This window comes from Taeniopygia guttata, chromosome 8 (genome assembly GCF_048771995.1).
Source record: "Taeniopygia guttata chromosome 8, bTaeGut7.mat, whole genome shotgun sequence".
In the NCBI taxonomy this organism is placed as follows: Eukaryota; Metazoa; Chordata; class Aves; order Passeriformes; family Estrildidae; genus Taeniopygia; species Taeniopygia guttata.
The window spans coordinates 17,778,153-17,799,054 of record NC_133033.1 but is presented as its reverse complement, the minus strand read 5'-3'; the positions used below and the strand labels follow the sequence as shown (position 1 = coordinate 17,799,054).

Below are 20,902 nucleotides of genomic sequence, written 5' to 3'. Positions count from 1 at the left end.
TTGGCACTTTCTGAAATTTCACCTCAGGAGCTGTAATGACAGAGAAAACACAGACACACTGGACAGCTTCTGCAAACTGCTGTACCATCTGCTTGGCCAAAAGGAGGACGCCAGCAAGGAGGAAGCACTGAAGTGATGCAAACCTTGTCCTATCTAAGGCTGGGCTTTGTCACTGTGTCCAGGCACTGTGGACACAGAAATCTACCTGAGGTGAACTTAAACTTCAGTTCACCTAGGCACAAACACAGCAACCATCCACGGATGCCATAAAATAATTGCATCTCCCACTTTCTTCTTGTATAGCCAGCATCATCTGGCACTATCAAAACCATGTAACAGGGAGGTCTGCATTAACTATTATAAGCACTCCAAAGTTAATATCTAATTAATTGATTTGCCATTGCAGGACGTACTGACTCCAGTTTGTGCAGTCCTCTTTTCCTCGTCATCAGCTGGTGACCCAGTTGGCACTGGAGTGGGCACATGCTATTGCACCGTGGTGACTGCTGCATCCTACACGCCTTTCTCTTCCCAACGAGCTTCGCAACAACTCATTGCTACAATGCCATAAAAAAAAAAAAAAGTAGTTAATATTCAACAAAAGGAAGTTCATGCATTATTTTGCATTCAGATAAATTAGTACCATTCTCTGCAAATAAAAATTTCCAGGATGAATTCTTGCATGTCAGTTCTTAGCCAGGAGCACAATATATTGGTTGAATTGTGTTTTCTTGTTAGCAATAGAGATTTTATAGCAGAGGCCCTGGCAGTCTTTATGATGGAAGAGCAAACACTACTGCATCCACTCTGACATAAAAAGTAATCATTTCTGGAAGACTCCATCACAGTGAAAATTCCAGGCTGTCGACTGGATTCAAACTGGTGAGCACCCAAACTGTGCCCAAATGCCACCCAGTTGCAAGATCTGTTCCGAATTCCTGAGCTATTAGGGGAATATAGTGTTTATGAGATGTGCCAGATTGATTGCAGCTGCATGTAAATTCTTTTTTGCTTGCCACACAACAACTACACATGGAAATCAGAATGAAAATTTCCCTCTGCTGTCCTTTTCTGTAAATACCTCCTGGACAAGTGATGGGCCAGCTTTATTTAATGAGTTAAGAAAATAGATTGCTCTGCCAGTACAGTTGTTCCTCAGTTCTATTTGCTCTCATTTTTATGATTAACAGAAATATTAGTTATTACAAATGAAGAGTTTTGCAATACAAGTAATTCTGAAGAAATGTTGTTCACTCATCAACTACAAGGGGAACGTTTAGCTCTCCCTTTACCACTATGCACACCTTTGACTGTGAGAGAACATTCTTTTAAGTGTAGCATGAGATTATTGCTCCAAAGAATGACTTGAACACGGCTGAACCCTCAGCTCCTTAGGCTCAAATACACCAGTCACTTTTGAGGACAAAAGTCTGACTAGCTGTGTTTCTGCTTCGTAGCATGAGAGTACTATGTGCCATGGAGATTTCGTGTATAATTTGGAGGAGAATTAATTTATCTGTGAAGTACTGAAGAGGGAAGGCTGTAAGGACCATGTGGCTGGGACAGCCTGCCTGAAGGGGGCAAAAGAAAGAAATGGTACAGCTATTTAAAAAGAGGAGAAAAAGAGACCATTGATGAGAACAGAAAGACTGAGGAAACAAAAGCAGGAGTGGCAGGGAGAGACAGGAGAGCCCCAGCATGGGGCAGGGAGAGCAGCCCCTCCGGCAGGGCTGCGCTGGCTGCTCCCAGGCTGGGCTGGCTGCTGCTCCCACTGCCACAGCTCCCACTGCCTGGAAATGGGGCACAAAACGCTGCAGTGAAGTGCGTGGGTACTTACAGATAAGCAAATGTGTGGGGTTATGGATCTAGTTAAGCAGAGGTGTAAACAGAACCAAATACTAAGAGCAGGTCTATTAATGCTCTTCTCCAAAACACAGGCTTTTTCTTTTTTATTGTTTTCTCTCTTTTTTTTTTAATGTTTTGTTTTGAAGATAAGAGGAAATAGAAGCAGCTTTGGTTTTATATGGCCAGGCTTGCTGCTTTTGATAGTTTTGGAACATAGCTGCTGATACATTTAGAAAATACAATTTGGCAGTGTCAGCCCACGCTGTGTGCCGGTCTGTCATGTGGGGGTGGGGATGGATAAGGATCACAATGCAAAATGGGAACCGTGTGTAAAACCACAGTACTCGTCTCCAGAAGAGAAGTTTATGTAAATTACCATTAAAGCCTTTACTCTTGTTTGCTGATAAATTTATAGACATTAGCATCAAGGTAGCAATCAGGATTCATCAGCTTTACTTTTTTATAACCTGTTAGTCTCTGATAACTTCTCTTTTCAAGTGACATACTGTAACATTGTGCAGTATTAAATGATATGCACAAATAAGTACCTAATGGTAGATTTAAAGATGTTGCAGCAGTCCAAGTTCTTTCATTTTCCTGATTATAATGGCATTTGCATAATGTATGAATTCAAACATTATTGCTGTTAAATAATGCATAAATATTCTCCCATGCTGAAATACATCTATTTCCTCTCCATGAATTATTTTGAATGTATCATTCAGTTGTTTTTCTATTTAAAAATGTAGTTAGAACTCTGCATATATCAGTATTATGACTGGAAGAAGTATCATCACAAGTAGTTGGCTAACACTCCAAACTGTAAATGAAGTATACATTATTAAATGGGCCATTCCTTCCTTCTTCAGAAAGCATTATCACCAGAATACAATATTTAGCATTTCCGAAATGTCAGAAAGAAATGCAGGTACATATTTGATTATCTGCCAGGTCTTAGGAAAGAAAAAAAGAAGAACAACATATTGCTACCTGACCTGAAGGGAATATAAACATGGTCATATATAAAGAGATAAATCTATAAGACTGGATTGTGTGAGTTCTTGAATAGGTCTTTGTGAAACTAAGCACCTTCAACACCCATTGACTTCCAATCCCATATCCCCCAGGTGATGGACCCTTTTATTTATATTTGACTCTGTGAAATGTGCCATCCAGCAAACTCTTAGATAAATTCTGTCAACACTGTCACAGAAGTCAGTTACATCAATGACAGATGACAGGATAAATGAGAGGACATCAGGATTCGAGTAGCTAAAGTTGAGCACAAAAAAATTTAAGTCTGCACAACATCTAACCGTAAAAATGTCAAAATGAAAAGAACATAAAATGTATATCCCTTCTGGGTCTATAGCCCAGCTGAAATGGTCAAAGGAGGTAAGGAATGTAATAAGCACCCAAGGACACAAAAAATATCTGGTCTGTATGCTTACTTAGAAATGTGCAAATGTACAATTTGCATGCTTCACTCTAGTGTCTTACCCTGCTGCTTGTGCCACTGCAAATCCTTATTTATGAACTATCTGTTTTTTTGCAATTGCAGAGTTTAAGTACGATTTAAGTATTGAATTCTAATTGTGTTTCCTCTCTCTTTTCCCTCCTCTAAAACTGGTGATTCCTTTTTTAATTACTTTCTGCTTGCCATGTAGACATGACTTAGTGTTTCAATTTGGACTCTAACTTGCTGTATTCTATTGTCTCAGTCAATTTTCTGTTTGGTGAAGGTAGGAAATAATCAAGCCTCCAATAAACATCATCTTTTTTTTAAACATGTGTCATCTTTTACAATTTGTCATTATAATGCTAAAACATGTCTGCCTCATCAGTGCCATCACCATTACTTTACCCATATAAACCCACACACCTATATATACATATGTGCAAAGAAACTATTTATTCTGTCAAATAGATTTTCTGTCATTGCTCCTCCCTTTTTCCCTTTACTGGTCTCGATGGTAGAGTGGAAATGTACTTTTAAAACCTAATGAATTGATCCAGTGGTGAAATGAATGTATTTTGCTTACACTTCTTTAAAGCGAGTTCCCATAAAATAGAGAACATTCTGAAACAGATTTGATCAACTTGAAACTACTGCAAATAAAGCACAGAAAATGCAGCTTCTTAGGGTTAATACGTGTATTGAATTTAACAAATTGACTGTGAAAATTCATGTCAGTTTCTAATGCACAGATATCTCAAAAAAAAAAAAAAAAGAAAATAAAGAAAAAGAGAAGTTATGCACATGCTTTTACCATTAATAAAGTCCTTGATTCACAAGAATGGCTATTACTACACAGATTGACCACGGAACCATGAGCATATAGTTATAGTGAACTGGTGTCAAAATACTCCAGTTTACTCAGTGAAGATATTTTTGCATCTGAGCTGTGATTAAGGAAAGACCCCACCCAGAACTGCCTAGTAAGAATAAACTCTTCCTTTCCCTTTCCTGTGGGGTGTTTTCTTTCTGCAGAGAGATGGTTTTTCAAACGACTTTACCCCTTCCTCCTAGGGACCACAGCAGTGTCCTGGGGGCAGCCCCTGCCCAGCCCCTGCAGGGAGCTCAGCATCTGCTTCACTTTGCTCAGAGCAGCAAGTGCCATGCTCAGAGCCAAGCTCTCAAACCCATCTAGGTTACTTTCTCTTTGGGAGAAACATTGCAAGATACAGCTGAGCTGGAATATTCTTTTTTCACCTGTTTAAACAAAGTGTCTTGATTCCCAGTGTACAGTTAGTGAAAGGCTGGAGGCAAATGGGCTCCTAGAGCAAAGCTGTCCTAAGTGATATGGGACATGCTGGACTTCAGCAATTTCACAAGTCATAAAGAAAGGATAAGGCGGGTGGAAAGATATACACTCAAACTAAAAACACCATTGTTTAATTCACAAATGAATTAATGAGGTATGAAACTCGCCTCCTTATCTCATTGTGGGTTTCCTGTCGGGAGCAGAGGGGCACAGTTCAGAACAGTGACAAAAAAGAGCAGCAGTGTACATCTGCAACTCTTCTTCCCACGGGTCCCATGCTTTTGATTTCTGCCTTTAATACTGATAAGAAGTGACAGTAGTTGGATAAAACAATCAAAACTGGAGTTTAGGAGCTTATAAACCTCCTGACACTTCAATAAGCCAAAAGCCAATACAAACTTTAAAAAAAATCATATATCCATTTTGATTCTGCAAGGCCACACAAAGCAGGACTGAAACACACTCAGAGGGCTAGAAGTTTATCTCCTGATTTATTTTAGTCTCATTTCATAAATTTTAAATAAAAAAATATATGCTAAATTCTACATGGAAAAGTATAAAAATCTTTTATAATAAGAAAAAAATATTTTATAATAAGAAAATCTTTTATAATCTTTTAGACAGTTACAGCTAGTTCTCAGAAGAGCTTTATGCCTGCTGCTAAATGTCTACAAATCAATATTTAATATTTTGGAAGATGAAGTCTTAATTATCCATCTCCCCTTTAAGCATCAAACCACATTTCATTGAAAATACAACCATTGTGCTTATTAACACACCTTTTCCTGTGGGCCAGAGAGAAACACTTCCAAGCACATTTCTTGTTTGCCCAACTTTAATTTCACCTGATTTTATTCATCAATAAGTTGATCTTGCATGGTTTCTAGAATTTCTGCCACAGTCAATGGCACACCCAAGCACTTTGGGCAAGGGTGTTTTTTCAGGTAACACTGTGAATCGAGATTTGCTGTCATTCCCCAGTGTCCCCAAACTGGCACTTAAACCACACACTGGGTCTTACATGACACCTCCCACCAGCACCTTCCTGCAGAACACCATGCTAAAAGACCAAGACTTTTGTATAAGAACTTGTGGCCTTATGTGGCTAATACGTATTTTTAAAAAGTTATTTATAAGAGATAAAATCCCAGCTCAGGGCACCAGTTCAACCTTGCAACACAAAGGCACAGAGGATGGGCTTCATGGTGGCTCAGCCATGGCCATGTGGCAACCTTGTGAGAAAGGCCAACCAGAGCAGAGCTCTGCCAGGTCTTCCCTTTTGGTAAGCTCAGATCCCATTTCCTGCTTCTCTGTGCCACTCTGTACAGCATTCCCCAGCTGTAGGCAGCTGCCAGCAGGAACTGCTGCTGCTCTTCCACAGGTGGGAGGCTGTGAGATGGGATGGTGTCCCCAGCACCTCCGAGAACAGAGGCAGGCATGGGAGCCCAGGGCAGGGGGAATATCTCCCTTCCTGGGTTCCCACAGGCAGGCTACTCCAGACCAGCTGTGCGTGGCATCCTGGCTCCCTTTGAAATGATAACCCCTTGGCAAGGTCTTTCCATGATCAAAACACATCTGAGACATCTCGCCGGGAAGAAGAGGGAAAAATCGGAGCCTTCAGGGCATCATGCCTTCAAAGAACCCCGCTGAGCAGCCTGGCAGTCTGCCTAGTGCAGGCAGGGCTTCCCTGGCAGATCTGTGATGTGCACACCTTTAAGTCTCCAGCCAGCTATTTTTATGGTGGCTTCAGACAAGTGGAGAGTATATTGAAGATGCAGTACTTCAGCAACTGTCATTTCTTTGAAGAGTTTTGGTGGAATGGTAACATCTTTTCACCCTTTCCTATTTCATACTTGTGTTCAGGCATTAAGAGAATTCCATTGCATAATTCAATGACAATCACAGGTGACAACCATCAGTTCAGCTCTGCTGAATCCCAGAGCCCCATGCTGGCTTACTCAAATTTCTGGCCACAAGCTACTTCAAGTGATTTAATTTACTGCACAGAAAATTTCTTCAAAAGATTTTTTTTTCCTCTGGATGGAAACTGTCCTCAATACCATGAGTGCACAGCAGCTGTATCAAACATTTGGTCTACTAATTAAGAGAACTAGAATAATCAGATTTAAAGCTCTAATACCCATCTCTAAATACCTCTAAATGAATTCAAACTGATTTCTACACAAGCAGTAGAGAGTACTACTTCTTACAGAGACATATCATACTGGTATAACCTGAGGCCTTTCTACTTGTGGGTTTATTTTCTGGGGTAACAATCATTAGCAATCTGATCCTCTCCACTTAGGGTTGAAAAAGAGACTTTTTTTCTGGCATGAGTAGAATCAAGATCAAACCCTAAATACATGCCTTCCCTAGAGGACCAGGATATGCTGATGTGAGAGATTGCTTCAGCAAGCAGAAAAATGAGTTGGAACTTCTACTTTTGCTTTGTCCTTTGAATTTTTCATACTCTGTATTGACAGCTTCTAGATGTGCAGCATTCTGTGGCTGGTGATCCTTCCTACGCCTAGGTACTTGGCTGTCTACAACCCTATTAACCTCAGATTTATTAGCTAGTTTGTCAGCCACTTACACTGTCAACTTCCCAAAAGGCAAATACATCCCTATGTGAAGATGCACCAAAAAGACAGCAAGAGAAAAAAAGCACAATCCATCTCACCCTTTAAAAGTTTAAAACCATTTAAACAAAAAGTGAATATTCTAAATGTATGCAACAAATTTTTAAATTTAAGTCAAGGTTAAAACACGTGTAGCAAACTTCAGTATTCCTCTTACCTTCAGTATTCCTTCTTATCTTCAGAAAATATTGTTTTCTTGCTATTTTGTATTGCTGGGGGAGGAACAAATATGTTGACTTATCAAAAAAAGACTACAGTGGATATTTGTTGGGAAAGTAAGATATTAATAATGAAAAAAGCTATAATAATGAAAAGATTGTTTTGTGTGATAAGGGTTGGCGATAAAACATCTCGAAGGGAGGTTATTCTGTTTCTTCTACTTGAGAGTCCATACAACAACATGCTAAAATTTCATTGCTGGGTGTAATATCTGGTGTATGGACACAGACTTGCTTTATCACCCACTCAGGGAAATGGCTGTGACACCAAAGCAACAAGTAAGTTCTTGAACTTCATAAAAACCTGGCTCTGCATGCTAACTGGAGACTGGAAATCAAACCAGCAAGGGTACAGCAGGAGAGCCTATGAAATACTGAGAGAGGTAGAAAAATAGTTAGGTTTTTTTGCTTGCACATAAGACAAGCAAGGAAACTTTATGAAAAGGTAATGAACACCTTATAAGTTTTCTCTGTGTAAATCATTGAACACTTATTTTTTCAGGCATACTTCTGCAGTTAGGATAGAGTTGATGAATAGCAAGTTCACCAAGAAACATAATAAAACATCACTTGCCTCAATGTTGCTGAGGCTATTTTAAACAAAACCTCCTCCTGTGTTTTCCCTGGTGTGCATCTTAGAAATTCAGGAGGGGAAGTGTTTTTTTTTACTTTACCTTTTGGAAAAAAATATAAGAATGCATGTAAACCTGGGTAAAAGGGAGGCAGTATGGGAGAGGATGCAACAGGAATTTCAGGAACTAATGTTGAGTTTCTAGCCATTCTATGTTTTATCACCCCATGCAATCAAGAACTCAGTGGTAGCTATTGCACTAAATGCAAGATGTACCTGGGACAAACAAATAATTTGCAATGAGCTTAAATTAAAAACAGCCTGGCAAAATGGATTTTTTAAAGCAGCATGATATAAAAAGCACAACAAAAATAAAATCCATGATGGTCTACTGAAAAAGTCTATTGCACTTATTGAACAAGTCTGTTATTTATTGAAAAAATAAAAGGAACAGAAAAGGGAAAGTAGAAATACTGGACATTTTACTGTTGTTTACAATGATTGCAGTTTAATTCTAACAGATCTTCTCCCAGCCATATATTTTTATCTCAATACAGTTCTTCAAAAATGGGGAAAAAAGGTGCAAATATGTTTCTATGAAGTAACTGGAGTCTGATTTGCTTGTTTTTTGTTTTTTTTTTTTTTAATTTCCTTTCTAAGATGTTGAATGCAAATGCAGAATAGTACAAACCTCAGATTGCCCTGGTAGGTCCAGGGTACCTATGGTTATTGCAATAATGCCTATCAATAAATTCACAGAGTGCAAACCCAGTCCTTACAGGAGTTAGTGCAGACCACCCTGCCCCTTTGGAGACTTACCCACGGGACTACTTTGTAGTATGTTAATTACCAGAACACTCATTAACACTGGGGTAAGGGCTGTCCCTGTGGCAGGAGCTCTCTGGCCACAGAGAGAAACACAACAGGCCCAGGCCTCGTGCTGGGAAAGGCTGGGAGAAGATCAGAGAAAAGAATGAGAACAATTCTTACCTTAACTTGCTGCACCTGTTGTGAACGTGTGGGATGTGTTATGGAGATTTGTTTACCAAAGGATGGTTTCTTAATTAGCCAATGGTGATGGTGTTTTGAGACAAGGACCAATCAATTACACCTGTAGCGAACTAGTCTATAAGAGCAATGGGTTTCTTAATAAAGATTATTGATCAGCCTTCTGTAATACATGGAGTCTGTGCCAATTCTTACTCAGCTGGGGACAAGTTGCCCCGATACTGGCCAAGGTCTGGTGAGGAATCAAGGGATCAGTTCTTGGCTGTACCTGCTCAAGACAGGCCACGTTTTACAGCTGAACTCCGTGCCCCATGGCAGAGGGGGGCAGGAGGAGCCTCCTGCTGTTGCCAGCCCTGCTGAGCGCTCCGTGTGCCCAGCCCTGCCTGGCCTCCCCTCCGGCCATGCCAGCAAAGCCTCCTGACCAGCTCAGCCAGCCAAGGGCACTGGGCAAAGCGCCCCAGAACGGCCACTTGGAGTCCACACCGCGAACTTGGGAAGCAAAACACTGCTAGTTTGGGTCAGAATTACTGCTGGATGAAAACGGCTTTGTCAACTGTTTGTTGAGAAAGCTATGGAGAACAGACCAGCAGGGTAGGTTTTGGGGAATAAGGGTGAAACTATTTTTCAAAGAGCATTTCCACAAACTCAGAGGTTGTCTCTGGGTTTCATGAAGCTTGGAAGACAGAAATCTGCACTGGAAAACACTGTCTCTGTAAAAAAGATTTCTTAAGACAAGATGGAAAAAATGTTCCACGCAGGCATGTATACAGGCAGATATTCTGAAGTGTTAATTCTTAAAAGTGCCATAGCCTTCTCCTTCTCTGCATAATATTTTTAATACAAGGTATTTAAAAGCTTTTAAGTAGCAAAATCTGACCCAGTACTTTCCCTGAAAGGTACTAAGATGTGCAAGTAGAATGGAAGTCTGGGGAGTTCTGTTACATCATATCACATCTATGCATTCCTTTTCCTTTCTTCTACCTGTTCTACACAGGAACCTTTCTGAATATGAGTAAAGGTAATTATTTTGATTTGTACTGTTCCATTTATGAGCCTTTTTGTATTACTTTACCAGGCTGACTCTTTCATAATGAGGTAGTGATATAAAAGCATTCCTAATTTCAAAGATAAATCACACATTATTAATTCTGCATGTTAATTTGATGGTCAGTGTTGATAACTATGTAAGTATATTTTCTAAAAAATAAAAAATGCATTAATCCCAGTTTTTTTTTCAATTTATTTCTAAATACTTACTGTATTTCACATTTGTAGCTGCATACTTAAAACCAGCTACTCTTCACTATTGTGTTTATTGATTGAAATGCCATTCATTTTTGTGCAGCTAAAAGAAATGTGTCTTAGCCTGTTTCTGTTTATTAAGATGTTGCAAACAGGAATTTCACTTCATTTTAAAAAGCTCAGAGAACACTTTCCTTGCATTTACTTCATATACACACTGTTTGAAATTCTGAAGAGAATTATTATAGAATGTACTCATTCACCTCTGTTTAGCTTCTATGAGCATAATGGCTTCTGCAATCCTCTTTGCCAGTAGCTATCCAGTGTACACACTCTACACACATGTGCATAAACTGTAATACTAACCTTAAACTGCATAAATAAAAGATTAATTGAAGAAAAGTGAAACGAGGAATTAAGGAAAGTTGGAGAATTGTAGAATGCAGCTATTTATTCCAACCAACCCATTAGGATTTCTAACTTGAAACCAATCACAGTCTCTTTAATTGCTATGGCTAAATAGGATTCATTCCCCTCTCTAGTGATTGAGAGGGAGGATATAAGACCTCTACTGTTACTAGATAACAAAGCAGATTGAAGTTCAAATTGCATGGCTCATACCCACTGCTAATATGCAGTCAAGAGATCATTAAAAAAAAAAAAGATGTATTTTAAATGTTATAGCATAACTTCCCTCAAGAAGAAGATATCGCAGTTAATAAAAAATTCTTCTGGAACATCATTAGAGATAGCGAGAAAGATGGGTTCAGATATGCTAAGAAAAAGCAAAGGAGCAGAGTGACAAAGGTCCCCAACACTGAAGATAAAACCTACAACTTGATACTGCAAAAACCCAGACATATATTAAACCCAGGAAATTATTAGTTCAAACCAATAAGCTTCTGTATTTTTCTGCCATGGTGAGATTTCTGTGTACATCAAAATGATCAAAGGAAGACAATTGTAGGAGTGGTGGCTGAGGGATGCCCAGTGCCTCATAACCACAGTCTGAGGCAGCAGCAGCAGCAGCACTGGGGCTCAGAGCAATTCCCCAGCAGGACCCTCCGGGGCACACCCCAACAAAGTGAGCCCCAGAGAAGTACTGAAATCACTTGGCCACCACCATAAAACCCTCACTTGACAAGGAGAGCTGACAAATAATGGGATAAATAACACTAAACAAGAACTGTTCGGATGCTAATATTGCTTTAGCTTCAGAGGGATAAAGCAATAGCCATAACTGAGTTAGAAATGGATTGTGCTGTTTATTTGTCTATAGCCACATTAGCTGTTGTGAACCACTATTGAAGATTCTTCTTAACCTGCTTTCTGATGCTCAAGTTTAACCACAGTGAAGGAGACAAATGATTGCCAATTCCTGATCCTTTGGAAATATATTTAAGTTAGCATAAATTCCTTGTGATCCATCCACAATTTATTAGAAGTTGGAAATGAGTGTTGCAAATCTTCCTCCATTTGCTCTATCTTCTGCCAGCTGTATAAGGACTCAATAAAAGAGTCATCCATCCTCTTTTGTCAACCAATAGTTCTCTAGTCTCTAGCTATAAATGAACAGCACAATAAATTAAATGTTTGACAGGGAAGATGTATAGCTTCACAACACTCTGATCTATGTTTTTAAGGAGAAAGCATTGTAACCCAGAGTTCCAGTTGTGCTATTGATTACTGGAAAAAAATGTGTTTAAATAAAAAATAAAGAACATTTCTTTTTCATCCAACCTTGGAAATTATTCTAATTCACAATCAGGAGAAACAAGAAGAAAATGAGAGACAATAACTAAAAATCAGGGCAGCAAATCCAGGTGGTGTTTCACAAACAAAGACTTTTTTAATAATCAAAAGGAAGGCTATTGATAGCTGAAATGGAAAAGATACTTTTGAAAAACAGAACAAAGAGACCTTCCCTTGCCTTGCTGTCAAAAGTCACTAAATGAAGTCAGAAAGAGTGGAGAAAAACAGTTACTCCAGAGATGAGTTAACTCCCTAGCTCTGCCAGAACCCTCTCTTGACACAGGTACTGTTGAGCTGCTTATCTCTGATGACTAATTTTGAGACTACGGTAGATGACTGGTTCAGATGAGATGCCTAATATTTAGGCAGCTAAATTTAGGGGAGATGAATCACACTGAAGAGCTTGCTTAGCTGCTGTTAACAACCAATAGCAAGACAAGTTTTATTTGACTGATGCACTACAAATGGAAAACTGGCCATTTTAACAACTCAGCCATGCCACCGTCATGCTGTAACATGCTGTACCCAAAGCTGCAAGCACTGAGCTGTTTCCAACACTGCAGGATGCCTCTAATCCAGGTTAAGCACAGCTTTCTGTATTTATCATCCGAGATAAATTGCAGCCCAGGAAGCCACAGATGTGGGCAGTTTGACTGGGTTGTTAGAATGGGTTTCAGACAAGCAAGAGAAGAACATTTTATGGTTTAGTCATTAAAACCACTAAAGGTATAGAGTCCAACATGCGCTGGGAGGAACCATATATCCATGGTAGATATATGGACCTGCTCCTGTGAAACTGCTGTGCCCTTACCTCTGTGGGCAAGAAGCAGCAATACACACAGCAACTGGGAGAGAGGCGGCAATAGCTGGCACTCAGGAATAGTTCCTGAAAACTATAGTTCCAGGAATCAGGAAAACCTCTCACTGTAGCTCTCTGTCAGCCTTTAGGGTGACTTCAGCGCTACTGAAAAAATCCTGTTCTATATTTCAGTGTCTTGAGGAAGAGAGGCCCAGACTGTGGGTAATGTCCTTTTCAGTGAGCATCAGCAAATCCGTATTAGACCAAGATCACAAGTGCACAAAAGATAACTACCCCCAACAGGGCAGCACAGGGATGTCTTTTGTAGATAAAAAAGTCTGTTATTTCCATGTCCATCTTTTCTTGACATATGAACTTTCAGCTTCCAGTGCTGTGTGAAATAACTGCAATTTTCCTTCAAGCACCTATTAAGAGTGATGAGCTGACAGATGGGAAGCACGTGATCAGCCCACTCAACTTTCTTCATACCTGCCAAAACAATGATGCTACAGAATGAAACCTGCTCTCATCTTTGGATATTTTCTGAGAAGCTGGTGTGAAAACTTTTGGAACATCTGTAAAGTAATAGGAGAATCAGTAGCAAACAATTTGTGAGGTGTCAGCCTGACATTTGTTTCAGATAGTACATAAATAATGGAGATAACAGGAAAGTAGATGTTTTCTGCAATTTAAAGTTTATGCAAAGCGTAATTTTTAAGAAACTTTCCTCTCCCAACAATTCACTAATCTGTCTGTAGGAGGCAATTTTCAAGTACTTCCCACACATAGACACAAAGATTACAGGGCTATCTCTCTCTACTGCAAACCTTAGGCTCCTTTCTATTGAGCACGTTTTTCTTGTAAAAGGAACTACAAAAGGCTGAGTAATTCTCTGTTTTAAAAACAGCTTTTTAATCAATTTAGTAATCTGACTGGAAGGAATAACAGAAAAAGAAAACATCTCAACCCAAGTTAACTTCTCCACCAACCACAATTTTTTCAAAAGTTCTCTCTGAAAACAAGACTCCCAACCTGACACTTCAGGAAAATCCTGAACTCCGACAACCAGCTGGAATTTAGGGGCAGACCTTAGACTGGGTTGCATGGGCACAGAAAGGTATACCATGTGAACACTGAAGGTCTTACTTCTTCCTTATGCTAAATATGAATTAAAATACCTCAGTTTAAGGTCAATGCAAACCACGCCATCAATAGGTCATGCCCTGTTTGCACAGGTGGGATCAGGTGCTGGATACAATTCAGCTGAAGTGGAGAAGAGCTCTGAGCAAGGGCGATGCCCTGGGCTAAGCTGCATGTTTGTCTTGCAAGTGAAGCAGCAGGTGAGTGCTCACCTGGGTGCCTTGGTGCCACATTTCAGATTTAGGGGGGAAGCCCTAAAGCTCACCTCCTTCAGGTTCACCTGTATCCTTCCTGCTCTTACCCTCTATTACCTAAAGAATTATTGTTTTGGAGTCATTTCAGTCAGAAAACACTGATGCACCACCAAGATAATACATTAATCCTCCAGAGCAGGAGTCTCCACAATGCCCCCAAAGGGTTTTTTTGGTAATCAGTTAGCAACAGGGGACACTAATCTCTGCCTGTTTTTACACTGCCCCACAATTCATGCTTTATGGTCCTTGTTCTGAACCCATCAGAAATACAATAAATTGGCCAAAGGCAAATTATTTCTCTCAAAAGAAATCTATGTCAGATGGACAACATGCAGACCAGGAGCCAATTCTGTGGTGCTTGCATGGCCTCAAATGTGTTTGCTGCTCAATCTCTTCAGCATCTCATACATCTGATGGCCTCAAGACACAAGAGCCTGAAGTTTAGAATGAGGTTCATCCAAAGTCTTCAGACAACTGGCAAATCAAATGCTTTAAAAGTGTTCCAGAAAACCCAGTGCTGGCTGCTTCTAGGTTTGTTGTTGGAAATACTGAGGTTTCTTAGACGGTATGTGGTTACCTCTCTAGGTAAACCATCCCCTGTTATCCTCCTAGGACATGTTGTTCATACCCATGTGTTCTTCAGGAGACTGCAGGACCAGGTGCAAGGCGGCCAGGGATTCATCTGAACAGCATCACTGGGCCTCAGGAGATTGGTGGCAAGATGACAGTCGGTAAGATGCATGTAACGAGAATGGCAGCAGTGAGATTCCTGGGAAAAAATAGAGAAAACTGGGTGTTAGCTGCAATTCAGGGGTCACTGCAAGCTGCTGTTGGTGTCCCTGTCTGTACTAGTGGGGTTAAGAGCCACACAGGTGTGCCACATGTGCTGTTTAAAGGTATCATCAGTGTTTCAAGAAGAATCCAGCACTTCTTAAAAGATAACATAACTACCATTAACCGCCATCTCGTGTCCTGCAATAGTAACCAAGATATTTTTCCCTGATGCAGAGCCTGGAAACCACAGTAAAAAGAAAAATCACGATTTAGAAATGGAATCCTAAAAGACTGCTCTCTTGAAGAGAGCTCAGTAAACCTCTCTAAATTAGTTTCTGAATAGCTCTAAATTAACTTCTATTCAGGACTAGATTAAGGCAGGCTAGGTTCAAAGATACCTTATGAGAGAAAGTCACCAAATGATCCTGCAATCATCCAAATAATCTACCTGGGACAGTCAGAATGACTGAGAGTATAGCTCAGGCCTTTCCTCCCTCTCAGGAGCACAGGTCTGATCTCTTGTCTGAAGAAGGGAGATAAGCTCTGGTGGGCACATGGGCGAGGCTGATGGCACTGTGACACTCCCCAGCCTCTCAGTGCTATTTCAAGCTGGTGCTCTGACTCAGGTAGGCACCATGGAAATGTGTTGCATCTTCAGACTCTGGGGAGGCAGAGGCAGCTCAAGCAGTGTCAAACACAGGCTACATTTCTGATATCTGCTTATTTATTGCTTGAGACACAGTGGCACCATATGCATTTGCACTGGAAGCAAAATTTAAAAAGAAAAAAAAATTGCTTGTAACCTCAATAGCTTGTTCAAGATTTCCAGAGCATCAGTGCTGTTTTTAAGAAGAACTAGCATCACTTTCATCTGAACTCCCAAATAATTAGATTATGTTCACTCCAGAATAAATTTTATATTCAATTTTACAAGATTTTTGCTATATCTTGCTCCTATATATGGAGGTGATTCCTGCAGTTTTCAGTAAAATAGAGAGTTTTGCATATCTTGGCATACCTCACCATACCTCTACCCATTATTTGACCTTGTTTTATCTGTCTTACCCTCACACAAAATAAACAATCTACCTCCAATGACTTTTTCCCCCACTGGTGCCAGTTTTGCTGATTTCTGTGCCCCAGGCTGGTATTTCTGACATATTTTCCTAGGCAATCCCAGGCTGATGTGGTATGACTGACAGGGTTACCTGGCTGCTGTTGGCCTTGCCAGACTTTTCCCCAGCAGAGACAGTTTTCAAAGATGAGGCCTGATCCCACTTCCTTGAGTCCTGTAATTTCATTATTCAGAAGCAGTGATAAATATATTGAAAAGACATCATAACTGTCAACTCTTTGAAACAAGATTCACTTTTAAATTGAAGTGGTAATTTCAAGTATCATATCATGTGCCTAAGATTTGACTTAAGGAAACTCCACATTGTACATTCTACTTCTTCTGCATAAGAAATGGACACCTCTACTGCACTATTTAAATCATGGGGGACTAACAATTGTGATTAATGGCTGATATTAGAAAATCTTCAACTTTAAAAAGTATTAAGGCAATAGCTTGCCCTCACATTAAATTGCCTTGGCATAAAAAGTATCCTGACTTGTTAATATTTACACACTGACAGGAAAATTTGAAGTTCTAATAGGTGGTCAGAACCTGAAGAAATGCAAACATTTTCATGCATATGTGCTGTAATTCCAGAAAAAAATTTTGTGAAGTGCCTTTCGCTAAAACCATTTCCTGTTTTGAGTATGAATCACAGAATATGCTGATTTGGAAGGCACCCACAGGGTCATTAAACTCCTGGCCCGCATGGGACCCCCCACGAGTCACACCCTGTGCCTGACAGTGCTAACAACTTCTTGTCCTCTGCCAGGCTGCTGCTGTGACCACTTCCCTGGGGAGCCTGTTCCAGTGCCCAAACACCCTCTGGGTGAAGAACCTTTTCCTGATATCCAACCTAAACCTCCCAAGACACAAATTCAGTCCATTTCCTCAGGTCCTGTCACTGTCACCACAGAGGAGATGAGTGTCTGCCCCTCCTCTTCCCCTCACAAGGAAGCTGTAACTGCAGCGAGGTCTCCCCTCAGTCTCCTTTTCTCCAGGCTGAACAGACCAAGTGACCTCAGCCACTCCTCATACAGTTTCCTTTCTGGAGCCTTCACCATCCTTGCTGCCCTCCTTTGGACCCTCCCTAACAGCTCGATGTCTTTTTTCTATTGTGGCACCCAGAACTGCCACCAGCCCTTGAGGTGAGGCCACCCCAGCTCCGAGCAGAGCGGGACAATCCCCTCCCTTGCTGGGCTGGCCGTGCTGTCCCTGATGTCCCCAGGACAGGGGTGTCCCTCCTGCCAGGCCACTGCTGGCTCACGTTCAACTTTCCCTTGACCAGGTCCCCCAGGCCCCTTCCTTGGCCCCTTTCTGCTGTCCAGCCTCTCATTCCCCAGTCTGTCTGTACACCCAGGGCTGCCCCATCCCAGGTGCTGAGCCCAGCACTTTCCCTTGTAGAACTTCCTATGGCTGGTGATTGCCCAGCCCTCTCTCTTGCAGGGCCTCCCTGCCTTCAAAGGAATCAACAGGAACCAATCTTGGGCATAAGGAAAGACTGAACAATTTCTTCCTTTTACACTGACACCAGCTGTAAATATCTTAAAGCAAGAAAATCACCAAAGGAAAGCATCAGGCACTTGGAACTTGTGTTTCTCTCGTGCTTGCACAATGATCATCTTAGTCTCTGTGAATTTTCTGCTGTTTCTTGCTCTGGGTTTTTGTTTAATTTTGAACAATTCTTTCTGGGAACCCCAGATCTATACCACTGCAGTTGATTATTCTTTTCAGATGGTTTCCTTCACTAACATCCTGAGACTTAATTCTTGTTACAGTCCTCTCCCTACCCTGAGGAGCAAATTTCCTATTGACCAATACTCAGCTCAGTTCTGATTATAATTGTAAAGGCACTGCACTGAGATTAAACCTCCTATTTCCACATCTCATGCACAGCAATCTGAGAGGGTTATTAAAATAGACTCCCTTCTGATCATCTCTGTAGACGTTTTAATCTTACATTTAGTGTTTTTATATCCAAACCTTGTTCCTTACACACAGGGGGAAGGGAATTAATTGAATTGGGTGGGAGGTTGATTTGGTGGAGTCCATTGGAACTGAGCTAAAGTATCCCTCATCTATTGAAAAGCATTTACCCTGAATTCTAACAAAATAAGCCCATTTTTAAACTGCTCACTTCAAGGGGAAGAGTGGGAATTGTTTGTGCTCTGTCTTTCCCCTCTATTGTTTCTATTATTTTTCGTAAAAGCAACACGGGCACCTGGGAAAAGATGATACAGCTGCAGTATGTGGAGTGTGGTTGGGTTTTTTTCCCTGCTAATGTTATTTCTAGTACAGAAATGTGAGAGGCTTTTCAGTGGACTCATGGGATGAGAATGGGCTGAAGGAGGCAGTGAGGTAGGCAGTTAACACTACTTCATTTTCTCTCTCTGCCCACTGCATGAAAGCAAACGGCCTGGTGCCTGGGCTCACTTGCTGATTTTCTCATGTCTTCTCATTTATATGTAAAGGACAGAATAAGTAGCAACAGTAGGAAAAAGCATCTGCCTAAAGCCTCTACTCAAGATGTTAGTGCACAATGCAAACTGGAGCTTCCCTGCTAGGACTGTGAGGCTTTCCATAAACCCCAGCACCTCCCAGAACACAAGGTGCTGTAAAGAACAGACTACAGGGTTTGTTTTGGAAGAGACGAGGATCATGAATTCTGAGCACATGGGATGTGCTGCTAGGTTTACTCTCATGACCTGTCAGCATCTGTGGAAATATGTGCTCATCAGGAATGAATCAGGATTTGCATGAATCAAGGAAATGAGGATGTGCAGGTGTCCCATATCCTGCACTGACACTGCACATCTTTAGCAAGAAGGCAGAATATTTTGCCACGAAGGTCAGAAACAAGGACCAACACTAATACTAAACTCAGGGACACTCATGTGTCTGATCCCCAAGTCTGCAGCCAAGGCTCAGAAACAGATCTGTTAAATCTCAACATCCTTCTACCTCTTTCAGTAACTTAAACGTGTCACAAGACACACATGTACTTTAACGTAACATTGACAGCGAGCTCAAAATCTCCTCTACTTTCCTGGGCCATGTTAGGACTAATTAAATACAAGCCTCTAAAGAAAGTCTGTGTGCTTGCAATCCAGCTAGAAATCCTGGGAGACAAGACCTTATTTTCTGCTGTGCTTCAGTGGTTGGTTCAGTGTGAACAGCATCAAATGCTGAAGCACAAGAGGCCCCTGGAATCAAAGTTCTCTCTAGCAAGTAACAAGGAGTCACAAGTTCTTGCGTAACTTCAGGAACATCAGCAGTTCTGTAGACTCTTGTTCTTCCAAATGTTAAAGCTCCCCTTACTTTTATTCAACCTCCTCACTATTTTCAATTAATTGCTTTTATTTACCAGATTTTACATTCGTTAATCTGATCAATATCAAATTAACCTCACCCTTCAAGGTCATTAGAGAACATGCTGAAAGAAACTGTTTTAAGAAAACCCTGAGAGCAGCACGTACATTTTCCCTCCTCAACACTAGCAATCACCCTCTCTTGTCAATTGATCCTTTCTCATTACTAGCCCTTCCTTTAGTACAGCAGTAGATTTTGTGATCTAAAAAACCCAAACTAAATAACAATTCTGCCACATCCCGTAAGTATCTTTCCTGAGAAACAGGTCCATACAGATGGAAAGGGATTGGGTCAGAACCTTAAAAAAACCCTCGCATTTTGCTTTGCACATCAATAAAATGGAAAGCCCTGGCATGTGTTTAGAAGTGCTGCTATCACCATTATAACTATCCAATAAGATTTAAAGTCTAATTTCAACCTGTACATACATCCATAGAAAACACATCCTCAACATTCCCACCCCTCATTTCAGCATTAAGACCATCACTGTTACCTGGACATCTTGCTGGTAAATCTTGTGATGTTCTGAACAGTCTTGCTCAAGTTGCCCATTGCACAGTCTCTGATGCACTTGTAGGTGAGGTCTCCTGGGCCAGCGCTCCATACACAGTACGTGAAGGATGAAGATGGCACGTCACAAGGCAGCGCTCTCTGTGCTCAGGTTTACAACCATCAAGTCCTCCCAAGGTCAGTTGTGGCTGGAGAAGACAAGGAGTTCCTGAAACTGCTCCCAAACCCAAGAGTTCCCAGCATGCTCACACCTGCAGAGGGCCGACAAGAGCATTTGGGTGCTGGGCTTGCCACAGCACCATTACACCTCAACAAGCAAAGGGAGTCCACAGCAAGAGCGTGGGGATCATTCACGGGGGAAGGGTGGTGCACAGACAACAAGGAGGCAGCAACATCAGGGGAATAAGGTACAAGGGCGCAATGCTGGATGGAGAACAGATCACGAGAGCAGCTTTCAAAACCAACCACGTAAACAATGCAAATGCTCCAAACTTGGGGCAGGTGGTGTGATGACAGGCAGGCGTTAAGGTAGAGAAAAGAAAAACACTCATTTCATTTAAGGTTTGGTGTATCTAGGCTGAGATAAATTGAAAATGGAAAAGGAGACATGATAGAGCAAGGTGGAAGAGACATGCAAAGTTTTAGAAAAGAGTAAACCAAGTCTAGCAGAACTTTTTCTAATTCAATTTTCTATCTGCTTTGACTCTAAAGAACAGAGCTATTAATACACATCAGAATTTTAGTACAAGATCTACAGCTACCTTTGCAGCATGTAATCAGCTGTAAGAATGACACTGCTTATCACCTTTATATTGTCATTACATATAAACAGAAATATATCAGTCTATTCCTCAAGAACATCCCTTATTACAGCTTCTTAAAATAATCCCATAGTACTG

The 20,902-nt window shown here is 40.9% G+C and overlaps 1 protein-coding gene and 1 long non-coding RNA gene across 2 annotated transcripts in view; one reads left to right on the top strand and one right to left on the bottom strand.

Moving 5' to 3' along the window:
• DPYD (dihydropyrimidine dehydrogenase) overlaps window positions 1-3,632 on the top strand; it is a 438,624-nt gene extending 434,992 nt beyond the window's left edge. The window contains exon 24 of the transcript XR_005981107.2: window positions 407-3,632. The gene's annotated coding sequence lies outside the window, so the exon portion shown is untranslated. The remainder of the gene's footprint in view (window positions 1-406) is intronic.
• On the bottom strand, window positions 430-19,958 carry LOC121470322 (uncharacterized). The gene is made up of 3 exons (XR_005981116.2): window positions 16,216-19,958; window positions 14,862-15,002; window positions 430-557 (listed from the first exon to the last, which is right to left on the bottom strand). It is a non-coding gene; the product is annotated as an uncharacterized lncRNA (long non-coding RNA).
• Window positions 19,959-20,902: the final 944 nt, after the last annotated feature.